Consider the following 25,967-nt stretch of genomic DNA (forward strand, 5'->3'; position numbering starts at 1 on the left):
TATCCTGTTGGACTGGCTTCTTTGGGACCACCCCCGTCCTCACGTAGATGCAGGTGTTGGGACCACCCCAGACCTACAGAATGAGAATCACCATGCAGGTTCAGAATCTGCAATTCTTTTTATACTTAAAGTTCTAGGGTACATGTGAACAACGTGCAGGTTTGATACATAGGTTTACATGTGCCATGGTGGTTTGCTGCACCCATCAACTCATCATTTACATTAGGTATTTCTCCTAATGCTATCCTTCCCCCAGCCCCCTATCCCCCGACAGGCCCTGGTATGCGAAGTTCCCCGCCCTGTGTCCATGTGTTCTCATTGTTCAATTCCCACCTACGAGTGAGAACATGCGGTGTTTGGTTTTCTGTCCTTGTGATAGTTTGCTTTTGAATGCATTGTACAAGTGATTCTTAAGCAACCTATAATTTGAGAATTGCTGCTTTCCCAATTAAATTGGTTTCAATGCCACTTTCAGTTTTACATTCTAAGGGGACTTTAGAGATTCAGTGACGATTTTGCGATATTATTCCCAGATCTCTTGGCTAATTGTTTGCTATGTTTTCATAGAGGGACTCAGCAAATGTGAATTTGAATGCTCACAACACCCCCACAGGAAAGATCGGTTATTAGAAATGCATCACTGATTTGCCTGAATATATTTCTGAAGGGAACACAAAGGCAGGAAAAGAAACAATTTAAATCCTATACCAATTTGTACATGCTGAAGAACTTATATTTCTTAATCAGACTCAAAGTCACTCATTATTATATAGGTCTAGCGTTCTATCAATAACTCTTCATTTCCCAGGGCTGCAATAACAATGTACCACAAACTGAGTGGGATTAAAAACTGAAATTAAAAAAAAAAAAAAGATGCTCAAAACATTCTGAAGACCGAAAGTCAGAAATCAAGGTGTCTCGGGGCTGCACTCAACATTGGAGGCCCTAGGGGAGGATCCTTCCTGCCTCTTCCAGCTCCTGGGGGCTCCAGGTGTCCTGGGCTTATGGTCGCATCCCTCCAGTCTCTGGCTCCATCTCCACGTGGCCTTCTCCTCTGTGTCTATGTCTCCTCTTCTGTCTCTTAGAAGTACCCTGGTCATTGGATTTAGGGCCACCTTAATCCAGGATGATGGCATATTAATTTGATTATGTCTGCAAAAATTCTATTTCCAAATGTGGCCACTTTTATAGGTCCAGAGTGGGTATATATGTATGTATGTATGTATATATACATATATATTTGTGGAGGGGACAATTTGACCCAATAGAATGACCTTCAGTGTAAAAATATAACCAAACATTTGCATAATTTTAGACAAATTTGAAAACAATGAATGAGTACTTATTTTACAGAGGTAAACATTTTAGGAAAAACATATTCTCATAGGCTGACAGTGTAGCTTTATGAAAAAATTAGTCAGGAGCTTGTGCCTATGTGCACTTGTGAATATGGTCTTTGCACATTGGATCAGGGCATTGGTGGATAGCTATGGTTGGTTTCCTTTTGCCGGGAGGATACATTTCCTAGCACTCTACAAAGCTTCTCTGAGTGTACCATTGACCTTTCCATAAATCTGTTATTCTTCTCACATTCCTCTCCACAGACTCTTTTTTCCCCCCAATGGTATTTATAGAAGGAAGACACAGAAATCTATTACATCTTCTTTACTTTAACCTTTTAGTTATGTAATTTTTGTCCTCCTTTGTAGTGTGATAGCATTCCTACTCTAAGTGCAGATCACGGAAGACCTTCGTGGCCAAATCATTTACTTGAATTTTATTATTACACAACCAGTTCAGTCGACGTTTTGTAATTCTGCTAATCAACATAGATGCTTGAGGTGAAACTTAAGAATACAGCGAAATCTTCCCGTTTATGGAATATTTTATTTGCATATGTTTGATCCCTCTATCTAACTGAATATATTCAGTTTAACTTGTTTTACCACAGTGACTATTTTGTTGTTCTGTAAGCTAGATGCACACTGCCCTTGTGTTCCACCTCATAAATTGACTTTCTTAGTGTGAAATTAGAATTTAACTTACAGAGTAAATGTTACACAATGGCTTTCTGTACCTTCTTGAGGGAGGCTAGAATTCCCAATGCCACTAAATCCCACTTCTTCAGTTATATTAGGAATAAAATTATGAGAGCATAAATAGCTAACTTCTAAACATGGCATATAACACCACTCTACATTGTCCAAGAGAAAATTAATTGTAAATACAGCCAAGTGAGTCTCTCTGTCTTGTGTTAAAATGCTATCCAATTTTTGGCCAGTATTATGCTAGAAAATGTAGTCCTTTTCTCCCTCATAATGGGGAAAAGTGACCAGGGTTAAGGCCATATGAAAGACTGACAGGCCCATGAAAAGGTGAGAGGAGAAGAGAACTATATCAGACATCCCAAAACTCTATATAGTCCTATGTGCTCAGTCCTGAGCTCATATCTGCAAGGTTGAGTAGCCTGAACTTGAGAACAGAGCCAAAGAGGACATCTTTTTCAGCTCTATGCACATTATTTTTGCTCCAGAGACATAGCTCGATGAGCTGCTTTGTAAATGAATGTTCTTGCTCATAAAGGGAATTGTGCAAAAGCAAATGAGTAGCTTAATGCCTGAAAGCCCATTACCACCACTGTGAAATGTTTTGTGTCAATGCCTGCAGATCTTGGTAAGAACTCTCTGTGGTGTACATATTCATTCATATGGAGAAAATGTGGCATCAAGGAAAGACCATGGGCTTCCAAAGGCAATTACATTCAGGTGCAGGCACGGCTTCCTGGCTTGGAGACAGGCTATAGCGTGATTTTGACTTCCCGCATCTGCATCTTATACATGCGTATCTATATCAAAGGTAATACATGCCTGTCACACACACTATCTTATATACAACCCTGAGCATTATGTTTGGGTCTAAATATAGGAATTTAAAAGCAAAGAAACTGGAGTAGCATAAACTGGGTTTACCTCTCTGCTCAGCCATTTACTACCCATGTGAACGGACACCCTACTTAATTTTGCTACGCCTCGGTTTCCTCAGCTATAAAATAGGGAAAATAATGGAATTTTTTCTCATTGTGTGGCCAATAAATGACATAATAATACATGTCAAATGCTTACAATCATGTCTGGCCCATTTTAAGTGCACATACATCTTATTATTTTTACAGAGGACATTCTAATAAGGATAGCTTCTATACTTGTCAGTTTTATCAGGAATAAGGACATGTGGGATTGAGACCATATCTCTGCAGTATACCTTTGAGCCCCTTAAATGCAAAAAAGAGAAAGAATATCAGACATACCAAATAACACATCTTATCTGTGGTTGTATTATGGGCATACAATTTAAATTCCTGTTATCATTAAAAAATGGAACAAATTTTGTCATTATATTATTTTTGTAGGATAGTTCTCTCAGGGGAAAAAATCATTAGACAAGAAAAGTTTACTTAATTATAAATGTAAAAATATAAATAAATGGCCAGGCGCAATGGCTCACGCCTGTAATCCTACCACTTTGAGAGACCAAGGTGGGCGGATCACCTGAGGTCAGGAGTTCGAGACCAGCCTGGACAACATGGCGAAACCCCGTCTCTACTAAAAAAAAAATACGGCCGGGTGTGGTGGCTCACGCCTGTAATCCCAGCACTTTGGGTGGCCGAGGCGGGCGAATCACGAAGTCAGGAGATCGAGACCATCCTGGCTAGCATGGTGAAACCCTGTCTCTACTAAAAATACAAAAAATTAGCTGGGCGCGGTGGTTGGCACCTGTAGTCCCAGCTACTCGGGAGGCTGAGGCAGGAGAAAGGCGTGAACCCGGGAGGCGGAGCTTGCAGTGAGCCGAGATGTCGCCACTGCACTCTAGCCTGGGCTACAGAGTGAAACTTTGTCTTAAAAAAAAAAAAATACAAAAATTACCTGGGCATGGTGGCACATACCTGTAATCCCAGCTACTCGGGAGGCTGAGGCAGAAGAATCGCTTGAACCCAGGAGGCGGAGGTTGCAGTGAGCCGAGATCGTGCCCCTACGCTCTAGCCTGGGTGACAGAGCAAGATTCTGTCTCAAAAAAAAAAAATATATATGCACACACACACACACGATACAGCAATAAGCTTACAGGAAAAGCAAAATATTATTTTATAAAAGAATCACTCTCTAAATAATGATTATATACATTATATGGCAATAGGCTTACAAGAAAAGCGAAAATTATTATTTTATTAAAAAATCAGTCTCTAAATAATGATCATTTCCAAAATATGTTTTTATAAGCAATTGTCCTTTTCAGAGTGATTAAATCGAATCATGTTCAATACCTTGTAAAGCAAATAGAATTTCCCTGAAGGGCACTTGTAGGGCCAAATCGTTCACAATTTGCCTTCAAAACATGTTTGCAAGTGAAAGGTGAAGTCCTATTTAATTTCCTATTCAAATTATTTTTGAATTTCTCATGCAAATCACATCACACTGTTTTATTATACTGGTATTCAGATTTTCATACATACACACACACAAACACTGGACATTAAGTTAATTTTTAAACCATATTTGCCTTTAATTTTAAATATCTTTTTTACTATTGGCTTTGAAGTTCCTTAAATGACCCCATTCCCTTTAGTCACTCAGTCATGCCACTTAAAATATTAAACATTTAGCAAGAAGAAAAGGGACCGGGCATCACATTGTTAAATTGCATAATAATTAATATTAGTTATTTTTAGACTGTTAAGATAATGCTGATTTTTTTTCTTTGTACATTTTTATCAATTTCAAGTGTTCTACATTTCAATTACATTCTATTATAAAATAAAAGATTCATCCTTGCCCCTCACCATCACTTCTTTGCCTTTTTCTGGTAGATACATGATTTCTATCATTATTAGGGTCATTTGTAATTGACATATTTTTTCCGTAGCTTCTCTACAACTCTAACTTGAAATTTCACAAAACATCCAGGGCAGTTTTTGGGTTAACTACAGGATATCTGTATCAATCAATACACTTTCATTTTATATATATCCTAACCATCTCTGTACTTTTTTACAGAAACTCTTCCATGTTATTGTGGGACTTTTCCTTAGTTCAGCCAAAGACAGGGTCCTTGTCACAAGGCCATGAAAATTTAGGCTCACAGACCATTTGAAGAGTGAATAAAGCAGGATTTTATTGGGTGAAAAGGAAGAGAAAAGGGAAACAGGGACTCTCCACAAGGCCAGAGGTCCTCTAGTGTGCTTCCTGCCTCGCAGCTTGAAATCCACGTACCACCTAGGAAAGGGAGGGGCCCAGCTCCTCCCCACTGCAACCCCTGCAAACTTCTGTATCTCTATTCCACTGTGAGCTCTTCCCAGTGTGCAGGTTAGTCGGAGGCTCTGCCAGAGAGCCCTTCCCACCTGGCTGTTTCATTATAGACACCATTAAATTTGGCAAAATGCTTTTTTGGCAAAAAGCATTTCCTGCTTTTTCTAGAATATGTCTGGGAATATGTATCATAGAGAAGAAACCCTCTTACCCTGAAACTACAGGTTTCAATTTAGAAAGAAATGTTTCTAACACATATACCATATATTGAAGATATAGGTCTCAGTATAAGCCTAACAAAGCCTTCATGTTTTCCAATTTTATAATGTGAAGGCAAGAGAAAGCAAGATGTCAATAACATTTAAATATATGATGGAGATGTTAATTCCAGCATCGGGAAGAATCTGAAGAATGAAGCAAATTATTTTCCAGACGAAGAAAACAATGAAAGGGAGACAGAAACATAATAACCTACACGGGTTTTTGATCATAGCCAACCCCACCTTCATTTGATGACATAGAACAAAGATGAACACAATTTACCATAAGGGACAGAGAGTCAATATTTTCAGCTTTGTGGGTCAGGCGGTCCACTCTGACATTGTAAAGCAAAAGCATCCACATACAACAGGCAAATGCATGTGCCTGACTGTGCGCTAATAAAACTTTATTTAAAAAAAACAGGACACAGGGCTGGATGGCAGAATGTAGTGTATCAACACTCCACCTTACAATTCCCCCTAAGGAGAGCAAATATATTCTTCTCACCATTTATGCAGTGCCAATTCCTAAGTTAAACACAAATACCAACAAACAAACTCCCAAATAAATAAAATGTACAGAAATTTTCCAACTCTCCAGAGCAAAACACTGGTCTGTCCTCAGCCCAAAGCATCTCTCACCTGTTTCTGCACACCTGGGTCTGTTTTTCTACACCCAGGGAGAAGATGCAGTTTCCAGGATCAGTTGCTAAGCTTCCAGCAGTGCTGTGTATCGTGAAAGATAATTTGACCCTAACTATAACGCTGTAGGTGGGGGCTAAGTAAACGAGCCCTGGTAGGCATGCATGCTCTGCATCTGAGAGTAACTTGTTTTTAAATTTATTTCAGATCTGCTCAGAAAAGTAGGGAAACAGACTGACGGAGTAGGAGGAAGCTAAGACAGCTAAAAACTATGAGGCAACGGCTGCTTGGAACAGAGGGCCCAAAGCTGTCACGGCAAGCTGCCCTGCAGCCCAGGTTGGAGTGGCTGTCAAGCAGTGAGGCTTTGGGAACCTCCCTCCACCAGCCTAGTGACAAGTATCACCTTGTTCAAGATGAGGAAGACAAACTTACTTTTTTTTTAATGCAGACCAAAAGAATGGAGACTTTATCCAGGGTATGCAAACAGCTCTGAAATAGACTACCATGTCAGAAGAAAAAAAAAAACTGCATTAGAAACAGGATTTTATACCTCTGAATTAAATCAGAAATGTAAAGAATAAAGTAGGACATTTGTCACTTTATTCAACAGCACCTTTGTAGCATATGTGGTGCTATTTTGTAACAAGGCTGTTCCTGAGTGAGAGGGCAGGCATTATTGCAAAAAAGATGTCCACCAGCCCTCAGGGAACTTACAGTCTAGAGGGAGAAGGAAACAGCTTAAGAAGTGATGATTGGCCAGGTACAGTGGCTCACACCTGTAATCCCAGCAATTTGGGAGGCCAAGGCAGAAGGATTGTTTGAGGCCAGGAGATTAAGACCAGCCTGGGCAACACAATGAGACCTCATCTCTTAAAAAAAAAAAAAAAAAATAGCCAGTCATGGTGATGTATGTGTGCCTGTAATCCCAGCTACTTGGGAGGCTGAGGTGAAAGGATCCCTTGAGATCAGGTGGTGAAGACCAGCCTGGGCAATGTATCAGGATCCCTTGAGGTTGAGGCTGCAGTGGGCTATGATCACACCCCCGCACTCCAACCTGAGCAACAAATGGAGACCCTGTCTCTAAAATGAAAGAAAGAAAAGAAAGAAAGGAAAGAAAGAAAGAAAGAAAGAAAGAAAGAAACAAAGGAAAGAAACAAAGGAAAGAAAGAAAGAAAGAGAAAGAAAGAAAGAAAGAGAAAGAAAGAAAGAAAGAAAAGAAAAGAAAGAAAGAAAGAAAGGAAAGAAAGAAAGGAAAGAAAGAAAGGAAAGAAAGAAAGAGAAAGAAAGAAAGAAATAAGAAAGAAAGGAAAGAAATAAAGGAAAGAAAGAAAGAAAGAAAGAGCCAGATGTGATGGCTCACACCTGTAATCCTAGCACTTTGGCAGGCTGAGGCAGGGGAGTCGCTTGAGGTTAGGAGTTCCAGACCAGACTGCCCAACATGGTGAAACCTGTCTCTACTAAAAATCCAAAAGGATTAGCTGGAGTGGTGGGGGGCTCCTGTAGTCCCAGCTATGTGGAGGCCAAGGCAGAAGAATTGCTTGAACCTAGGAGGTAGAGGTTGCAATGAGCCAAAATTGCGCAACTGCACTCCAGCCTGGGTGACGAGCGAGACTCCATCTCAAAAAAAAAAAAGTGATGGTCTGGGTTTCTAAGCCAGTATAGAGAGATGCAGGAAGATTTTTGTTTGCTTTGTTTGTGGAGGAGAAGAAATGTCTATACAGAGACCGAATGAATGACATCAGATAAAAATATTAATAGTAAAGAATGTAAGTAAGATAGCTGATTCCAGGGTATCACTAGGCATAAGAATACAGAAAGCTACCTTATTTCAGGACCAAAAGCTGTTTGGAATATTTGGATCATCAGTTCGGTGAATGGAGCACACACAGAAAATACGTACATATTTTAAAAGAAAGTCAGGAAGCATTGTTGAAGGCTGCAGTAGATTGAATGGTGTCTCCCCAAAAGATATGTCCGTATCACAATCTCGGGAGCCTGTGAATATGAGCTTCTTTGAGAAAAACATCTTTGAAGATGCAATTATGGTGAGGATCTGAGGATGAGATTAACTTGGATTTTCTAGGTGGGCCCTAAATCCAATGACAGGTGTCCTTTTAAGAGACAAAAGAGAAAAGGCTATGTGGAGACGGAAGCAGAGATAGGGGAGACTTGGCCACAAGCCAAGGGACACCTGAAGCCACCAGGACCCGGAAGAGGAAGGAAGGATCGTTCCCTGGAGCCTCCAGAGGGGGCACAGCCCTGCTCACACCTTGATTTTGGACCTCTTGCCTCCAAAGCTGTGAGATAATAAATTTCTGTTGTTATAAGTCACCAAATATGTGGCATTTTAAAAATAGCAGCCATGAGAATCTAATACAAGGAATATACAAATAAATGTGAAAAAGATAAAGTGTTAAACCATTTTCATGAAGAGGAAGAGACAATTTTGCTAAGATATGAGTTGTTTCTCCAATTTAATCTAAAAATGTATTTCTTACATCTGATAGGCTAGTACAGAATATCTTATTCATTCGAAAATAGACTAAAAATGGGAAAGAAGACATCACAGAAGAGCAAGATAGATTTACCACAGCACATATCAAATTATGTCATTATCCTTTTAAACCAATTCAAATATTTGTTCTTGGCACAGAGTTGAGAAACGGTTATCCCCTGCAAGCCTGTAGTTCACTCATTACTACTGCTTCTGCCCCAAGTTAAAAATGCAACAGATGGCCCGGTGCAATGGCTCATGCCTGTAATCCCAGCAGTTTGGGAAGCTGAGGCAGGGGAATCGCTTTAAGTTAGGAGTTCAAGACCAGCCTGGGCAACATAATGAGACCCTCTTTTCTACCAAAAAAAAAAAAAAAAAAATTAGCCAGGTTCTGTGGTATGCATCTGTGGTCTTAGCGACTCAGGAGGCTAACGTGGGAGAATCACTTGAGCTCAGGAGTTTGAGGCTGCGGTGAGCTGATTGCACACTCTAGCCTGGGTGACAGAATGAGACCGTGTCTCTAAAGAAATTTTTAAAATAAAGTAAAATTAATACATAAATAAAGTGCAACAGATTTGGAGAGAAGATGATGAGGTGGAACCCTTGGTTTGGTAAGGAGAACTATGACTTTTCCTTCTGCACCAAAAAGGGTGCCATCCTTCCCTTCCCAAGCCAAGTAAGACAGGCAGAAGATAATTCATCAGAGAATTTGGAGAACTCCACATCAAGGGAAGGAGAATGGTATCTCATTTCCTGTGCGGTACCTGCCTATGTATGCATCAGCATATCTTATGCCTTTGCCTTGCAGGGCACTGTGATGGTAAATTTTATGTCAACTTGACTGGGCCACAGGGTGCTTATCATTGTGAACGTGTCTGTGAGAGTGTTTCTGGATGAGACTGGCATTTGTGTCTATGGAACTGATAATGTAGATGGCCTTTTCCAATGTGGGTGGGAAATAGCCAATCTGTTGAGGGTCTCAGTAAGACAAAAAGGCAGAGGAAGAAGTAGTTTTCTCTTTTTGCTTCCTGACTGCCTGCCTGAGCTGGGACATGAGACTGCTGCTGTCCTTGAGCTAGGATTTGCACTTGGTTCTCATGGCTTTTCTGGTCTTTAGTCTCGGTTCAGATTATGCCAGAGACTTTTCTTGAGTTTCTAGCTTGCAGAAGGCAGATCATGGGACTTCTCAGCTCATAATTGTGTGGCCCAATTTCTCATAATAAATCTATTAATACATAGATAGATAGATAGACAGTTAGATAGATACGTAGGTATATAGAGATATCATCTATTTGTATATCAAATACAGTTGGACCTTGGCTGGGTGCAGTGGCTCACACCTGTAATCCCAACACTTTGGGAGGCCAAGGCAGGAGGATCACTTAAGACCAGGAGTTCGAGACCAGCCTGGCCACCATGATGAAACCTCATCTCTAGTAAAAAAAAAAAAAAATTTAGCCGGACATGGTGGCAGGTGTCTGTAATCTCAGCTACTCGGGAGGCTGAGGCACGAGAATCACATGAACCTGGGGGATGGAGGTTGCAGTGAGCTGAGATCGTGCCACTGCACTTCAGCCTGAGCAACAGACTGGGACTCTGTCTCAAAAAACAAAACAAGTACAGTAGGACCTCTTTATCTGTGGGTTCCACATCCATGGGTTCAACCAACCATGTTTTAAAACCATTTTAAAAAATAAATAATAGCAGTACAACAATTAGAACAATAATAAATTTTAAAAATGAAGTATAATCCTCCTTGAGTAGCATTTACATTGTATTAGGTATCATAAGTAATATAGAAATGATTTAAAGTATGCTGGAGAATGTGTGTAGGTTACATGCAAATATGACACCATTTTATAGGAAGGATTTGTGTAGTCATTGATTTTGGTATCCTTGAAGGACCCTGAAACCAATCCCGCACAGATAACAAGGTACAACTCTCTTTATATATGTCTAAATCTGTATTATGGAACCAATAAGATATATAAAAGCATATATATGAAGAGATTTTTACGTATGTGTACATGTGATACAGTTATATCTGTTGTCTATGTCTCTCTATATATATGGTCCAGTGACTATTCACCAATAGGAATTCAGACACTATATATATATATATACACACTCATATATATGCACTCCCATACCCATACATGTATATATAACTGTATATATATCTATGTATGATATATATCCCATACATATTATATATATACACACCCAAATAAATATACATTCATATATACACACATATGTATTCATATGAATATAAACTCATATATATGCTCATATATATAAACCCATATACATACATAAACCCATATGTGTATGCCCATATATATAAACCCATATATATGTGTGTGTGTGTGTGTGTGTGTGTGTATGTATACATTTTATTGGCTCTATGTCTGTATTTCTCTGGAGTACTCCTACTAATACAAGCCAGGAGATATGGAACTAGGGAGAGTTTCCAGGTGAAGAAAGGGTGAAACCAGGTAGCAATAGAGCAAGCCGCCCTCTGGCTATTTCAAGTGACAAAAAAGTCTGGGTATCCTATGTGTCATGATCACCAAAGAGACTGAGTGGTTTTGGCCTTCCCCAAAACTCCTCAACGTGTCCCATGCAAGAGCTGCCATACTGAGTGCCTTAATAGCCTCTGTTAGCCAAGGGGAAATGACAGCATTGTGGATCAGTGAGTGATTCCTCACCCCAACAGCAAGTGAGTCAGCTCAGAATTAGGAAGGGAAATGAGGGGGTGTTAAATTGGATATGAGGCTGAACTTTTTTTTTTTTTTACTTTTGTGTAATTTCTTTTTATTATTATTATTATTATACTTTAAGTTTTAGGGTACATGTGCACAACGTGCAGGTTTGTTACATATGTATACATGTGCCATGATGGTGTGCTGTCACCCATTAACTCGTCATTTAACATTAGGTATATCTCCTAATGCTATCCCTCCCCACTCCCCACTCCCCCAACCCAAGGCTGAACTGTTTAAACTAGGCAAACAGGACTGGACATTATTCTTATTGTGACCAGAAAGCTGAGGACTTGGCCTCATGTGATTATTCAGAGACCGGACAGAGAACTTCAAGAGAGCATATTTGAAGGCAAGGAAACAGACACATTCCACTGTTTATAGTTTTCCATGTTCAGTCTTCACAACAAACAACTTTCCTATATGACAGCCTCCTGCTCCAAGTACCTACAAAGAAACATCACCACATTCTATTGACTATCTGTTTTTGCAGCTTTCTTCCCACTAGGTTGTCAGTTTTTCTCCCATTTATTTTTTCCTTTTCTTTTTTTAAAAGAATAAGAAATGCATACTTATCGTCTCTCTCAAAAGCATGTAGAAAGTAATGAAAGAGGAGGTCTTTATAAACATTTGCTGAATTGAACCGAGATTCTATGAGACATTCACATAATCGTGTTACCCCATAGATTTCATAATCCAGGACTCCTGGTGATTTGAGGAATCTTCTTGGAATTTCATTTGTCTATGGCAGGACTATTTAAACTTGTTTTACTTTTCTGAGGATCCTCACCTTACTAAAACAAATCTCCCACTCAACTAATGAGTGACTGAGCTGATCTCCAACACAAATAAAAACATGGCAGCCAACAAGCATCATGTCTCTCCACAGCCTCTCTTACCTCTTTCCTTCAGCCTTCAGTCCTCTTCCCCAGCCACTGAACCTCAGAATAAAAGTTGTCTCACCCTTGCTTCAATTGCTTAGAAAGAGAAATACATCAACCATTGCCAGAAAAAGTAGAGGTCACGCAATTAAGTTTGAATTTCAGATAAAGAACAAACATACTCTTAGCAAGAATAAGTCCCAAGTATTATTTAGAACATACTATACTATTCATTTTTTAGTGAAATTCAAATCTAACTGGGTGTCCCATTTTTGCATTTGCTAAAATCTCTGTTGTATTTCTTGTCCCATTGTATTTTTCAGAGTTTCCCTCTTTAAGCTGTGCCTTCGCTTTATCCTATTTCCCTCTCTGCATAGTTTTATACCTCCATGACTCTGTTTTTGCTGCTGGTATACAGTGCCTTCCTTGCTTCCACAAACACATTTTTGCATTATGTCATTTCTGTTCATTCCTTAAGAATCCTCAACTCCTCCAAAATTCAAACCCAGTTGCGGGCTACAAGAAGTCAGGAAATCTCATTATAATTTTTGGAAGGCATTAATTATTGATTTAATTTATCGAATAGGTGTAGCCTATTCAGTATTCTTTCTTGAGTGAGTTTTGATTGATTATGTCTTTTAAAGGAATAGATCATTTCATCTAGATCAGCGGTCCCCAGCATTTTGGCACCAAGGGCTGGTTTTGTGGAAGACAATTTTCCCATGGGCCAGGGGAGGGTTAGAGATGGTTTGGGGGTAATTCAAGCACATTACATTTATTGTGCACTTTATTTCTATTATTGTTACATTATAATATATAATGAAACAATTATACAACTCACCGTAATGTAGAACCAGTGGGAGCCCTGAGCTTGTTTTTCTGCAACCAGACAGCCCCATCCGGGGGTGATGGAGGACAGTGACAGATCATCAGGCATTAGATTCTTATAAGGAGCATGCAACCTAGATCCCTTGCACCCACAGTTCACAATAGGATTGGTGCTCCTACGAGAATCTAGTGCTGCTGATGATCTGACGGGAGATGGAGCTCAGGCAGTAATGCCAGTGATGGGGAGTGGTTGTAAATACAGATGAAGTTTCCATCACTTGTCCACCACTCACCTCCTGCTGTGCAGCCTAGTTTCTAGCGGGCCACAGACCTGTACCAGTCCGTGGCCCCAGGGTTGGAGACTCCTTATCGAAATCATGAGCATAGAGTTTTTCATAATACAGTCTTTTCTTATTATCCTTTTAATGTCCGTGAGATCTGTAGGGATGGCCCCTCTTTCCTTTCTTCCTCTTTCCTTCCTATTAATAGTGTGTGTTTTCTCTCTATTTTTCTTGGTTTGTCTCACTAACCTAGGCTTATCAATTTTATTGATCTTTTCAAACAACTCATTGATTATTGATTATGACACTTTTGGAGGACATGAATTAGATGTTTCTGTCTTCTGTCCTCATACTACTGCCTTTGCCAGGGTAGAGCTGGGTCCGCTTCCAAGCATAGTTAGCCACAATCTTTGCCCAGAGGCAGACAGATGCTCTAAGGTGCTCAATCAAGATGATTTTGGCCCTAATCCTGCCCTCGGAGACAGGGGCAGAATTAATCTAATTTTCAACAGCGAAATGATGAAGAAATTTATTTTGTCCCTTTCATGGAAATTACAGATGAGTTGGAAAGGCAGACAATAAACTATTTAAAGAACTATGAGTAATTTGCAGACAAAATATAGGAAGATATAAATAATATAATAGCTGAACGAGTTTACATTCCCACCCGCAGCCACTGTGGAAAGCAGTCTGGAGATTTCTCAAAGGACTTAAAATAGAACTATTGTTTGACCCAGCAATCTCATTAGTGGGTACATAGCCGAAGAAGTATAAATCATTCTACCAGAAAGACATATGCATGAATATGTTCATTGCAGCACAATTCACTCTAGCAAGGACATGGAATCAACCTAAATGCCCATCAGTGGTAGACTGGATAAAGAAAATGTGGTACATATGCATCACGGAATACTATGCAACCATAAAAAGGAAATGAAATCATGTTCTTTGCAGCAACATGGATGCAGGTGGAGGTTGTTATCTTAAGCAAACTAACAGAGAAACAGAAAACCAGATGCCACGTTTTTAATTATAAGTGGGAGCTAAACATTGAGTACACATGGAAACAAAAAAGGGAACAATAGGTTCTGGGGCTTACTTGAGGGTGGGCGGTGGGAGGAGGGAGATGATTGAAAAACCACTCATTGAATACTATGCTAATTACCTGCCTTGAGAAATATTCCACACACCAAATTCCTCTGACACTCAATTTACCCATATAACAAGCCTGCACACATAACCCTGAACCTAAAATAAAAGTTGGAAGAAAATAAACAGATAAAAAGAAAAAAAAAAGAAAAATATCACTCCTCCCCTCGAAAAAAGAACAAAATGGAAAGTCTATTGAAGACTGTGGAGTCAGTTAAGTGATTCTTTGGATATCAATTAAATATCACTATCCCTTCTCCTCAACATGATGAATTACTGCAGTGCCTGGGAGATGAGAGAGTTTAGAGGTTCAGATGAAGTTGTTTGTGACACAGATCCAGTTGCCAGACTCGATTGACAAAATGAAGACTGTAACTAAAAAAATGAGGAGGTTGAGGGATAAAAAACTATATATCGGGTACGATGTACACTGTTTAGGTGACATGTGCACTAAAATCTCAGACTTCACCACTGTACAATTCATCCATGTAACCGAAAACTATGTGTACCCCAAAGGCTGTTGAAATAAGAAAATAAATAATAATAAAATAAAACAAAAATAAATTTTTAAAATATAGCAACCACAGCCTGACAAAAAAAATGGAGGACAATTCATGTCATCAGGGAACGAAGTTCATGAAAGAGAGCATCATCTGTGGCTGAAAACCAGGGTTAATGCTGCAGCATCTTCAACAACTAGTCCAGGTAAGATCTTTACCTTCCAGGTATGTTAGTTCAGCATTCACCAGAACTGAGGAGCATAATCATAAAAAAAATAGAAATGTAAGTGGAGTCTGGTACCTAAACTCATTTATATGCATTGGGAAAATGCTCCTGGGATATACATTAGACACATTTTCAAATGTTTTACCGTGTCAGGTAATTGTGTAAGTTGCAATTCTTGCAGCATGTGAATCACTTCCTTTAAATTTTGCTTTTTGATAGAAAGGACTCTACTTCCTAATTATCCAGCCAGTTGCTCCTTTTCTGCAAAATCCAGCCCAAGGTGTGTTATTCTAAGATAGCATGCGATTAAGCAAGTAAGATAAAAGAAATCATAAAAACAGGTCAGGTTTTAAAAATTAAACTTTATTCTATGGTTTATGGGAAGCTAAACCAGCAGAAAATGAAATCCTAACAAATAAGAATTGGAAAATGAAGTTTTAGCCTCAGGGGAAATATCAGAAAATGACTAATATGTTAAAAAAAAATAGAGCTCAGATTGAGAGTGTGAAAAAAAGAAAGGAACGGAAATCACTAATCAAAAATGTATGACATTGTCCTGAATAATAAATGATGTGTAAACACTGAACTAATATGAGCTGTGTACATTGTGATTTAAAAAAAAAATTTAGAAAAGGAAAAGAAAAAACATGAAGGATAAGAGAAAATACCTGGTATTGAAGAGATGAATAAATGCATTTGTGAAGTGACTGGATGATATTTTGGATACATAATTGGAACAAGAGAAGATTCCTTTTATATTAATGGAAGGGACAAGTGCTCCCATAGGGGTTCTGTGGGAAGGTTCCTGTTATTGTGGTTTAAGATGCCCTTTTACATAAAGCTACTGGTCTCAACCATTTAGAACCACCTTGTTTTGCTGCCTTAGAACTGTGAGTTATTTTGGAGGCTGGGTATCTAGAAAAAGATTTTGGCAAGATGAACATGAGTTCAACCAATTTATACATACCTTTGGTAAAGACTACTAGAGTTCCTTACGTCTTGGTGATTTTCCTGGTGAATTTGTAGGGTGTTTTGTATTCTTCAGAAAACCAGCTGGAAAACATTTCAGAAAACTCTCTCAGTAGCCAACAATAATCCCTTAAACATTATTGAGAAATCATGGGAGGGTCTGTGGGGTTTAATCAACTGGATTTGGTAGCTTAAGTCAGTATTAACAGCAATCAAGCAAGACCTATGTCTTCAAGTCCTGGTGGGGAGTGGCCAGACCCTAGGTTGGACAGCTGTAAGGGAAGGTTGCTTGCTGGCTAAGTGGCATCTCACTGTCCATTCTGAAGTTTTCTATAACTATGGACAAAATTATATATCATAGGCTGTCTGTGAATAAATATGGAGTGGTTTTATTTCTCTTTGCTTCATTCTCCTGAAATGAATATTTTTCACTATTTATGGAATAATGGAAGCAAGATATATATATTTCCCTTCATTCCTCTTTTGGCCTAAACAATTTATGATAGAAATTGACGCTAAAATAAACACATTCTTGCTACAAAATATATGTTCTTTATCAGTGTGCTAGCTGATAGTAGAGCCATTATGGAAAACATTACAGAGTTTTCTCAGAAAACTAAAAATAGAACTACCATATAATCCAGCAAATCCACTACTGGGTATTTATTCAAAGAAAAAGAAGTCAGCATATCAAAGGGATACCTGCACTTGCATGTTTATTGCAGCACTATTCACAATAATAAAGATATCGAATCAACATAAGAGTCCACCAACAGATAAATGGATAAGGAAAATGTGGTATATGTACTCAACAGAATGCTACTCAGCTTTTAAAAAGAAAGAAATGTTGTCATTTGCAGAAAGATGGGTAGAACTGGAGGTCATTATGTTAAAGAAAGTAAGCCAGGCACAGAAAGACAAATATTGCATATTCTCATTCATATGTGGGAGCTGAAAAAAGTTGACCTCATGGAAGTAGAGAGTAGAATGAAGATTACCAGAGGCTGTTCATATGTGGGAGCTGAAAAAAGTTGACCTCATGGAAGTAGAGAGTAGAATGAAGATTACCAGAGGCTGGGAATGGTGAGGGATGAAGAGAGGCTGGTGAATGGGCACAAACGCACAGTTAGATAGAAGGAATATGTGCTAGTGTTCTACAGCACAGTAGGGTGACTATAGTTAGCAACAATTCTAGGCCATATTTCAAATAGCTAGAAGAGAAGATTTGAAATGTTCCCAACACAAAGAAATAATAAACGTTCGAGGTGATGGATACCCCAAATACCCTGATTTGATCATTACACATTCTATGCATGGAACAAAATATCACATGTGCCCCATAAATAGGTACAAATAGTATATGCCAATAAGAAAACTATGTAGCCAGGTAGGGGCACATTCATTCAAAATAGCATAGCAACATGTGAAACTATTAAAGTCACCCTTAGTGAGTCTAATATGTCCTTAATGAACTAGTTAGGAAATAAATGGTGCATGCTAAAAAGTAATCTCTGCCCTCACAGGAATTGCTACTTTTGAGAGAAAAATATGCTTTCTATGCTACTTTCCTGAGTGAAAACAGGAAAAGGTGAATGAAAGTATCAGTATGAGAAAGAAGTTCTCATTATATAGTAGGATAATAACTACCAAAAGAGTAGAAAAAACATTATGTCTTTTTGTTCAGAGGAGAGAAAAAGCATTATGCCAGTGCCTATAACGTCTCAATGGGGAAACATGCTAAGTTGAGCATTGAAATAAATTTAATATTTGCAGAATTCAATAGAAGAGCAGAGAAATGAGAAAAAGGGAAGTATACCAGCTGAGAACAATGTTTCTCCTTTCTATAGTCCTCAAAAATGAGCCTTACTCCATCAGTGCCTTTTATGCTTAGGTTTTCCGTGTTACAGGAGAAAACATTATTGTATTAGTCCGTTCTCGTGCTGCTATAAGGACATACCTGAGACTGGGTAATTTATAAAGAAAAAGAGGTTTAATGGACTCACAGTTCCACATGGCAGAAGGTGAAGGAGGAGCAAAGGCACGTCTTACATGGTGGCAGGCAAGAGAGCATGTCCAGGGGAACTGCCCTTTATAAAACCATCAGATATCGTGAGATTTATTCACTATCATGAGAACAGCATGGGAAAAACCCATCCCCATGATTCAGTTAGCTCTCACCGGGTCCCTCTCATGACACATGGGAATTATGGGAGCTACAATTCAAGTTGAGATTTGGGTGGGTACACAGCCAAACCATATCAATTATTATTTTCTTTAAACATTGATACACACATGACTTTTTGAACTGTAAAATCCTTGGTTCTGGCAGAATCATGGGCAGGAGACTAATATGTAAAAAGACTATAGAAAAAAATGATTTAGTTGATGGAAGGGTTAGGGATGCCAACGCTGTCTTCACACGGGTTAATTTTCTCAACATTTGCCACCTGAGAAACTTGTACGTACTATCCAGGGCTTTGGGAAGCACCTCTTGAAAACCATTGTGTCTGACTGCCCATTATCAACAGAAGGAAGAAAGGGGTGAATTAACAGCTCTGCAATCCATTCTTCCCCTTTATGGGGAAGATAGAAGCCCCTGGTAAAGGAAGAAGGAAGGTAAACTGGTCAAATCCCCTTGAAAACATGCTAGGGAGACACCTCCTGGACACTTATTATTACTTGCCAGAGGGAGGGTCCTTATATGTGGAATGCTCTTGGTAGGATGTACGTAGCCTGGCTAGAATCACTTCTGGTAAGCAGACCTGGACTTCATGAAATTATAGGACATGGCCACATGGAAAATTTTATGTAGGCCCTGTAATTAGATAAGTAGACGTTGGAGAAATTTTACAAAGAAAATTGCCCCCTTCCATATTAATGATGAGAGTTTATGCAACAAAGACAGAAATCAAATATATCCAGCCAGACCATATGCTGATGTGATGAGCAATTGCTTTGGGACCAGTGATGGCGTCCCATACCATCTCCAACTTTAGCTGTACTTCATAATTATCTGTATACTTTAAATTACTAATAAAACTGGGTAAGTTCTAGAATTCATGTTACTTTGATTTGATGATCTAGATATGTCTATTATCCTTAGTAGTAACATCAATATTATAGTATACTTAAATTTACAAAAATATATTCATGAAATGTTTAACGTTACCAAAATGTTTGCATAAGACTAGCTTATATGCACTCACACTGTACTGCTTTTTTTTTTTTTTTTTGCACTCACACTGTACTTCTAAGATGAGCATGATTCCACCGTTATGGTTGAGTACAATGAGGTTTAAAGAGATTAAAGCCTTAACAAGGTCAAAATCTCCCTCTATGACACAATCTGACACCCTCACCAGCACACACAGGTAAAAAATACTTCTAAAATCAAAGCTAATAAATTATTACTGGGAATCATGTTCTGGAAAAAATGAATGATAAATACCAAATTGGCGACTGTTTAAACCATAAAACAAGATTGCCTGTTTAAACTGAGTTGCAAAAAGTGGAAAGCCTCACACCCAAATGCAATGGAAATGGAAATTAAAAACAACTGAAGAGTGAGGAAATTTGAAACAGCTGGAGAAAATCCCTGTGGAAAATTGTCTTGTGCAAGTGATAAAGAATGGGCCGAATCCAAGAGTCTCTAATAACAAATGCCATTCTCTGCCTACTAAAGATTGCAAGATGTTTTTTATTTTTTTCTGGGCATTTTCCTTTTAAAAAGATCATTTTGTTTTTCTATAGTTCTTTTATTTATTCATCTCAGTATTCTAGTTCACTAATCCTGTTGGTCTAATTTATTAATTAAACCATACATTGTTTATTAAATTTAAGTTTCAAAAAAAGTTATGAAGAAGGCAATGCTTATGTGGTGGGCACACCCTGACGGGACCCCAAAAGGGTCACTTTTTTGTATAATTCCCTCTGCCTGAGTGCAGGGAGAACCTGTGACAAACTCCTCACCAACAGAATATCTCAAAGGGTGTGAGCTAATCTGGAAATCAGTTTAGGTTTAGTTCATTTAATGGCTGTTATTCTACTAATATCCATTTAGTAGATAAATGGAATCAGATTTAATCAGGTAAAATCTCTTAAAAGAAGAATCCATCCTGAGGAATGGCTGTCAATTGCTGACTTTAAACAAGAAGGAACCCATGAATTCCATAGCTGCAAGGAAATATAATACATTCTTTCAATAAATGAACTTGGAAGAGGACTCCCTGGCCTCAAGGAGACCATAGCCTTGGTTGACTTCCTGATTTCTGCCTTGTTTGACTATGAGCAGAGGATAAAAGTGAGTGTGGTCAGATAACTGAGCCACAGAAATTGTGAGATGATGAACGTGTGCTGTTGTAATCTGTTAAGTTTGTGATAAATCATTACACAGATGTAGAAAACTAATACAGGTTAATTTTTTAGAAAATGCATTAGCAATGGTAGAATTGGGAAAAACAATCTGTTGAAGGCACTATTTGTGACATACAATCTCAGTTACTGCTTATATGGTCCAGATAAACCACTTGTTATCCCTACACTTACAGCCAGACTTTAAATCTGTTTTTCATAAATGTTGAAAGACTTTTCAAGTAAAATGTGGCCAATTGAATTTTGTCTGAATTATTAATGGGACTGCTTTCACTTTGCGCGTTTTTTTTTTTTATAAAAAATACTGTGAGATTTCTCATTTTCTGAATTCTGAGAATCTGACAAGCATAGACTTCACTATGTAAATGATATATATTTTTCCCCCTGGAAAATCAAAACAAATGTAACACATTAAATGTACAGCTTCCTTGAAATACACTTTCTGAATCCCAGATAATTAACATGTGGAGAAAAAATGAGCTCCCTAGAGTCATGAATATTTGGTAATTAAGAGATGTTCTCAAGACCACAACTTTAAATGTGAAGTTGTAAACAGAGGTCACATTACCATCTTGGAGATTCTAAGTTTTTAAAGGCAGAAAGAAAGAAAAAGAAAGAAAGAAAGAAAGAGAGAGAGAGAGAGAGAAGGAAGGAAGGAAGGAAGTAAAGGAAGAAAGAAAGGGAAAAGGAAGGAAGAAAAGAGAGATATAACCCAGAATATGGATAAAACCATGCAAAATGCATTCTGCAAAGGGTGCATTAAGAAACAACTCTCAGGTGACTGGGCAGAGTGGTTCATGCCTGTGATCCCAACACTTTAGGAGGCCCAGGCAGGTGGATCGCTTGAAGCCAGGAGTTCAAGACCAGCCTGGGCAACATGGTGAAACCCTGTCTCTACTAAAAATGCAAAAATTAGCTGGGTGTGGTGGTGGGCACCTGTAATCCCTGAGGCAGGAGACTCACTTGAACCCGGGAGGAGGAGATTGCAGTAAGCCAAAATCACACCACTGCACTCTAGCCTGGGTGACAGAGCCAGACTCTGTCTCAAAAAACAAACAAACAAAAGAAACAACTTTCCTCCATCAGTATGCATTTTTCATGTCTTGAATGTTTTAACCAATTCTTGATTTTTAAGCAAAATGCTTCAGGTTACTTTAAAAAAATCTCTTTGATATATTCTATTCTCTTTCATCTTTTTCTCTTTATTTATTCATGCCAGAGTTAGCAGTGCCTTTTTTTCCTTTTTTTAAAAAAATTTTTGTACAGGGCTAGTGGTTAGGACTAATAGGAACCTCTTTAAGCACTGCTGAGTAATTGTATCATTTGTGATGGTTAATTTTGTGTATTACCTTGATGGGTTCATGGGATGGCCTGATATCTGATGAAACATGTCTGAGTATGTCTCAGAGGGAGTTTCAAGAAGAGTTTCAAGTATTCAAGAAATGGTTTCAAGAAGAGCGTTTGGATTCAGGTAAGGCAGATTGCCCTACCCAAGGTGAGTGGGCATCATGCAATCCACTGGGGGCCTGAATAAAACAAAAACCACAGAGGAAGATTAGGTTTGTTCTCCCTCTGCCTGGGAGCTTGAGCCGGGACACAGATCTTCTCCTGGCCTTCGTGCTCCTGGTTCACAGATCATCAGACTCAGACTGGAATCTACACGATTCTCTCTGACTCTGAGGCTTCAAACTATGCTTCTGGCTTTCCTGAGTCTCCAGCTGGCAGACAGCAGCAGCAGATCATGGGATTTCTCACCCCCCATAATTGCATGAGACAGTGCTTTATAGGAAATCTTTTTATTTATCCTATTGCTTCTGTTTCTCTGGAGAACTCTGATGCATACATTGTTTTAGCAGGCTGTGTCTTAGGTGGAAGACCTATGTCATCTGTTAGCTTCATGAAAAATGTCTTTATGGCAAAAAGCATGGTGAGATGCAGTGGCTTAAAGACAAGTAACACAACTCATGAGTAAGGCATTGACAGCACATACCGTTTGGTTACAGAAGGAGGTGTGTTCTTATATAATGCTTACATGTAAACTTAAAAAAATTAAATCTACTGGGATGTAAACCTTTTACTGTTTTGTATGATTAAAATAGACCATTTTCCATTGACACCACCTGCACTATCATGGCTTGTACACGCATACTTCTCTATAACAGCAGACGTTGGATATTAAACAACTGATGAGGTCTCTATCACCGTATAACAAACTACTCCAGAACTGCATAGCACAGAACAGTAACCATTTTATTATGCTAACCATTGCCAGGCTTTTATAATTCAGTCAAGGTACAGGTATAGCTTGTCTGTTCCATGGAGTCTGGAGGCTTCGGGTGGTAAGTCTCAAAGAACTTTGCGTAATTCAGATGACTGGGAGACAGAATTTTGGGGAGGCTTTTTTATTTACATGTCATGTGCCTGGACTGAAATACATTGAACACCAGGCTCAAGTGAACTGTCAATGGAAGTACCTACACGTAGACAGCCTTCACATGTAGCTTGGGCTTCCTCATGAAATGGCAGCTTCAGAATCACCCTAACACCATTGCTGCCAATAATCTTTTTTTGTGTGCTTTAAGTTACCTGAAAAACTTTGGTGAAGTTTTTGAGTGAAGCGTTTTGGTGGCTTGCATTTAAAAAAATATTTTGACAAATTTTAGGGGGATTGTTTCCCTATTACTGAGTTTTGTTGTTTTTACATAAGGTATATATTTTAGTAGGTTTTATGAAAAATTGAGTTTGTTTTGCCAGTGTTTCAATTATGTATGTCCCCAAATTACTTATTTTACCACTATTGAAAGACAGTTGAAGCAAGCATACACTTACAGGTTGAAAGTTTCTATTTAAAACACCTTACAATATGAGTCTATTTTATATGGGTTCTATTGTTGCTGATAAGAAACTGGCTGTCAGTCTTATTGCCATTCCTTTATGATGAGTTTCTTTTTTTTCTCTTCAGTAGCTGGTTTTACTTTCCTTTATTTTAGCTCTTTTTATTTATTCTGTTGACTTTTGAATATTTGAGTCTGATTGTTTGGGGTACATTTTTGCACAGAGAACTCATATTTCCCTTTAACTCTTCTTATGTTACTACTCTGTCTTTGCAAACTCACCCATAACATCTTTATTAATATGTCTCTAACCTGCTTGAGAGTTTGCCTATTTACTTTTGATCCTCCATTTCTTTTTGTGAATTCCTTTATAACGCATTTTCTCTTTTTTTAACCATTTCATTCCAATTTATTAATTCTTCCTTTGACTTTTCAAAACTATATTTAATTCTGATTAACAAGGTAAATAATTTTTAAAAATAAAATCTGTGGTTTTTATTTATAAGATATGCAATTCATTTCTAGATTTATCATCTCTTCTTTAACTTTATTTTTTCTTGATACATCTTTTTTCTTTTTTCCAAAACAAATTACTTTAGTGATTAGTCATTGTAATTTTAGTGCTTATTACCATTCTCTATTACAAAATAAAGCCACTTTATTATGTCAATGAAGATATTTTAAGAACTAGGCTCAATTTTCTAGCCAGAGTTCTTCCTCTATTCTGTACCTCAAATGCTGATAATTCTGCTTCTGCACCTCCTCAAATATAAAACATAATTGCATGTTGTGTATATGAGTTTTTAATTTTGGTGTTTTATGTCTTGCCTCATGCTGTTGTTTTAGATTAGAATCTCTTTCCCATATTTTGGACCTATTAAAATTTTCATTAGCCTTTAACTTTGAAACAAAATGCCTCATCCCTAAAAATGTGTAACAACATCCTCTAAGGTTTAATGAATCACTACTTTTCCTTTACCGTCTCTGGCATAGAAGGATAATTTTTGCAATGAATTTTAATTAATCACTTGTATATGCTGCCTTCACTATAAATAAACTCATGAAGGACAGAAACTACGTAGGCTTCTTCTCCACATATCTCATAACATAACACTTTGAACATAATTACTCAAACATTAGCTGAATTAAATTGTAAACAATATAAATTCTTTTCAAAAATGCTTCTGTGTAAGTTTAATCACAGATGATTTCAACATTTTGGGTTGGATTAGAAAATAAAACAAAAAGAAGACCATTAGTTTGGAGGCAAATCTGAATACTTCCTTGCATGAATACATAATTAAAATACATGATTTAATTATATATTTTGAAATATTTATGTGTCAGAGATGGAGCTAGTCTTTCCTCAAACATTTAGATCCAAAAAATGTGGGGAAGAGACATTATAACTGAAATACTTATTTCATGAAACAGAATAAATTCATTTTAATAAACTAACAAAAAAACACAATTATATTGAGTTTTTTTTGACACTTTACTCCCTTTTTGCATTATCTGACCTGATTGCCAGCAATGTGGGTTTAAAACAAGGGCAGTTTTATTTAGAGATAAATATCCCACTGTGGCAGAAGAAGAAATGTGCCCTCTGAGAAGGGAAAAGGAGGCCGTGAAGTTGATATTATTCAAGTTCAACCAAAGACAATTTCTAAAATGTGAAAGAAAGTACCATAAGGGACTAAAATACGGGACTAAATAAAAGGCAGGCCCCATTCTGGGCATGCAAATATCCCACTTACTCTACACATCAAGTATGAGAGGAAAGAATCATTCCCCTCCACTTACTGATGCACAAATGGAGACAAAGATGTCCAGAAATCACCCTGTCACACAGCTAGCAAAGGCAAGATCTTGTGAGAAAATCCAGATTTTCCCCATATACTGCACACCTTGAAGTCATTCCAAGTTACTATCCAATACTTGTGCATTGCATTACTCAAGAATGATGAAAGGGTGTGTTAGTCCATTCTCATGCTGCTAATACAGACATACCTGAGACTGGGTAATTTATGAAGGAAAGAGGTTTAATTGACTCACAGCTCCCCACGGCTGGAGAGGTCTCAGGAAACTTACAGTCATGGCGGAAGGAGAGCAAACACATCCTTCTTCACATGGTGGCAGGAAGGAGAAGTGCTGAGTAAAAGGGGGAAAAGCCCCTTATAAAACCATCAGATCGCATGAGAACTCACTCACTATCACGAGAACAGCAGCATGGTGGTAACCACACCCCTGATTAAATTACCTCCCACCGAGTCCTTCCTATGACACATGGGGATTATGAGAACTACAATTAAAGATGAGATTTGGGTGGGGACACAGCCAAAGCATATCACAGGGTATAACAAGATATGATAGACATTCGTTTCTGGACATCTACTGCTCATGTTTTCTTTCCTCATCCCTCCCGCCCTCCCCTGCTGCTTCCTCCTTCCTTTTTCCTGTTTTT

Source organism: Pongo abelii, chromosome X (assembly GCF_028885655.2).
Source record: "Pongo abelii isolate AG06213 chromosome X, NHGRI_mPonAbe1-v2.0_pri, whole genome shotgun sequence".
NCBI classification, from domain to species: domain Eukaryota; kingdom Metazoa; phylum Chordata; class Mammalia; order Primates; family Hominidae; genus Pongo; species Pongo abelii.